This window comes from Seriola lalandi, unplaced genomic scaffold, assembly GCF_002814215.2.
Source record: "Seriola lalandi dorsalis isolate HSWRI2012SDOR001 ecotype SW California unplaced genomic scaffold, Sedor1 jcf7180002054427, whole genome shotgun sequence".
NCBI lineage: Eukaryota > Metazoa > Chordata > Actinopteri > Carangiformes > Carangidae > Seriola > Seriola lalandi.
The window spans coordinates 541424-545369 of NW_019524980.1; positions in this window are offsets into that span (position 1 = coordinate 541424).

Here is a 3946-nt window from a genome sequence, read left to right on the forward strand (position 1 = left end):
GGTGGGGGGGTTAAAGTAATGTCTGGGGGCATCACTTCCTTTGAATTTGGTTATTGAATAGTTGGTCTTTGGTTATTGTGATAGAATATATAGTTCATCCCTATTCAGAGTTGTGAGTACATCATGTACATTCCCAATTATACAAAGATATTACGCATGTTCATGGTGTAATATCTGATTTATCTGCAGGATGTTTGAAGGTACATAAAGGGAGAAAGATGGTTCTGTTAATTTTGTGCAATAAAATCTCCTATAATATAAAGTGTTGAAAACAACAATGAATTGTTTGTAGTTGGACAATGTTTCTGTTCATTTGCTTCAAAATGCAGAAGTTTCTCTGATCATTGTACAGTATAATAATGTAGCTTGTTTGAACACAGGTAATGTGTTCAGGAACAGATTACCAGTAGTTCTTCTCCACCTGAAAAGGTGTAAATGAACATGTATGTGAAAATAGTAAAAACTATGTCCTCTATGCAATCTCATCAGTCACCGCCAGATGGCAATATATAACCATATATATGTCTTATGAAGTAATTTACTGGGTTTATACCACACTTTTTTTTTTAATATGGGCCAGACCAGGTGGGCCAGACCAGGTGGGTCACTGATCACCGGAACAAAGAAATAAATCCTTTTATCCAGACAACATCCCTCCATAATTGTACTTCATAATATTGACCTGGGCACCGATGAAATACATGGCTGTGAATCATGTTTGGGACAGAAGACTGAAGAAATGTAGTGAATGAATAAATTAAAAGAAGACATGCAAACATGTGTTCACCTCTGTGTGAGAACCTGAGATAATCAAACCCGACACACTCTTCTCACATTATTTGAGTTGTTTTGAACTATTTATTTGAGAGCACAGTGCCATACTGAATGAGTACCATGGACATTAGAATTCACATTTCTCACAGTTTAATGTGACTATTGCACTCTATCCCCCTTCTTACATCTCTTTCCATTAAATGTAGAGAGTGTGTGAGACCCTAGACTAGTCTATATAACCTTGGTATGTGACTGACAAAAGAGAGGGGGGTGGGGGGGGGGGAGAGAAGAGAAGGGTGGTGATGGGAGGATGGGATGCAGAGGAGAGAGGATGGAAAGTTGGTGAGTGGCAGGTGCTATTGTGGCCTAAGTGCAGGAGCCTACAGCAACAAGGTCGAAGGTCAAAGTGAAGTTGAAAGGTCAACCTAAACTCCCAGGAAAAGCCCACCCAGAGAGAGGTATGGATAAGGGGGGGTCAGAGAGAGGGATGGGCCCAAGGAAATAACTGAGGGAACTGAAAGGTACATGGAGGAAAGACAGGGGAGTAAAGACAAAAGGCCAAGAGGCAGTGTAGGTCAAATGAATTAAAAAAAAACATTCAGGTGAACCAAAGGCAGGCTTTAAAGAAAATAATGGATTCATATAAAAAAGAAGATGCACGAACTACGGAACACATCTGGAAAGGAAAACAAAGTAAATGATAGAACAAGAAGGGAAGGAAATGCTCAATAAACATGGAGACATGAGAGGGGTGAGGAGACGCAGCCGCAGATGGGTAATTGCAAGATACATTTAAATGCAAGAGGGGCACACATGTTTGATAACACCCCATGTCTTGATGGGACAAGGAAATCATGTGGGAGGTTCCCCACTAGAAGTGTTGGGCTTGATCCTGAATGAACAAATTAGCTGTGTCCTTGGTGAATAAAGCTAGTTGGCTGCAGTTTCTTACTGGGGCCTTCCATTGTTTTCTATCACAGGGATTGTGTGCAGTTTTTCCCAAGTTGTGTTTGGCCTAAACACACGATGCACCCTGTTATTTCATTGAAGAGGCACAGGAATGCACACAGGAATGCCCCTCGGAGTGTTTGTTGACACTCGTGACTGCTCCGCTCTCAGATGTTGACAAAGACGTTTTGTTGGGGTTCACTCGGTTCACTCCCTGGAGAAACTCGGGAGGCTGTGAAGCTGTCACGCAAGATATCGCGACAGTTTAGACCTGAATGGAAATTGGGGGCTGTGATGCTCAAGGCGGCCTCGTGACCTGGATACTTGATTTGGATACCCAAATCAATTTCTGCTGTGTTTCGTCTCCTCTCCTTTTTTCGTTAAATTACAAGCCCTTCCATCCAGCTGAATAGAGAACGATCACCGGGTGTTTTTTTTTCTTTTCTCCCTTTCATCTCCATCTGGGGGACCATGAGATGTTCTTGTCCCCCTGCTTGTTGTGAGATGTGACAGCGGGGTCCATTCAGTGAGAAGTTGGCTGCAATTAGTGCAATTATGCTGATTTTCACTTGTGTCCCATGTAGAACAGAGTTTTCGCTGTGCACAGAGACACCCCCAGGAAACTGCTGCAAAACAAAAACCCATCAATCAACAAAGGCCTTGAATGAAAGGCTCAACTGCAGATAATACCAGGCACATTCCATAATGACAGCGTTTAGTCAGCTGTGACCTGTGTTGCGATGGGGGGCATGACATCTAGAGCTTCACTGATTAAGGGGAAATATGCAGTAATGCCAGTATGAAGGGCAGAAGGCCTAATTGGCAGTGGTGGGTGCTTAACCCAGTCATACAGTGAGGTTATCTGTGAGGTTGGTGACAGTATAGCAGTGTTAAACACACCTGAGTTCAGCTCATATCCACGGATTTAGCAGAAGGCAAACCCACACAACCAAACTTTTGCACAAGATATATTTAAAGCAATCCACTTTATTAACCATAAATCGTGGCAGCTGCAATGACAAAATAATAATCAAATTGATAAAGTTCAGAGAGATTTGTGTGTTTCATGTGAAAAAAAAGTATAATAGTTTTTTTTTATGTCTGTGGCTGTTTCTCACTGGATGATGACTTAAGTAGAGGTCATAGTTTACCCAACTTTACATTGGTATGTCTATGTCAATATTGCCCAGGAGACTGACAAGGCTTGCATTCAACAGCAGATTTCAAGGTGTAGGAAGGGGGAGCAGTATCCAAAATGTAATGCATCCACTTGTCAACTGGTGAACCTTTTAAAGGGAAATTTAGGGGAAACCACTGCCATTCCTGTGCAGCAGTTTGTAACATCTTCTAAAATGTGACACACTGGGCAAACATACACATCTCAGTCTGTCACTGAAAATTTGCACAGTTGTTGATGGTAGGAAAACGGCTTTACTGTCTCAATAAAAAACGTAAGCTGTAGGCTACTACCACAAAACAAGTCTTGAAAGCAACACGTACTAATATGCACTGTTATTGTCTACGCCCCCAAAAAGAAAGATGCTAGTCATCTAGAAATGTTTACATATTTTCAAGGTGTTCTCTAGCAAATTATACACATTTTTAAACATGTAGCACACGTTATAGCTAAATATTGAATAATCTCAAAATGTTTTCTTCATATTTTACTGCATTTACATAGAAAACCTCTTTGTCAGTATTATGCCTTATCAACGGTGAGGCCAAAAAAGAAATACTCTGTTCTAACATGATTCTTTTGTGTCCCCTGTACTGTGCATATTTAATATCTGGGAATAACGTTAGACCTTGGTTAAATAGGGTCAGAGCAGGGGCAGGGTTAGGGTTAAACGCGGGGTCAAGGTCATGTCTTCTTGATATAGCAATGGTCAGGTAGAGGTGAACATGTGAACTGCAGAATAGCTACTCAGTTTGTTTTAAGATCGTTGTCTCTTTTTTACGTTCAACTGACCGTTATGACAATAAAGAGTCAATAGTGTAACTGCGATTACTTCCAGTCATAATTACTTTAGTATTATGTAAAATATTCTTCATCTGTCCTGGAGGAAGCCCTTGAAACTGGCCCCCGTCTGGCTCCCTGGTCCCCCCGTGCTGAGTCTGGTGCACGGCCGGTCAGCGGTGGAACCAAACAGGGTGTCTTTAAGACCCAGCGGAGCTCGGCAGGGAAACCCCGCGGCTTTAGTTGTTTCTACTCTCCAGAGTGTCA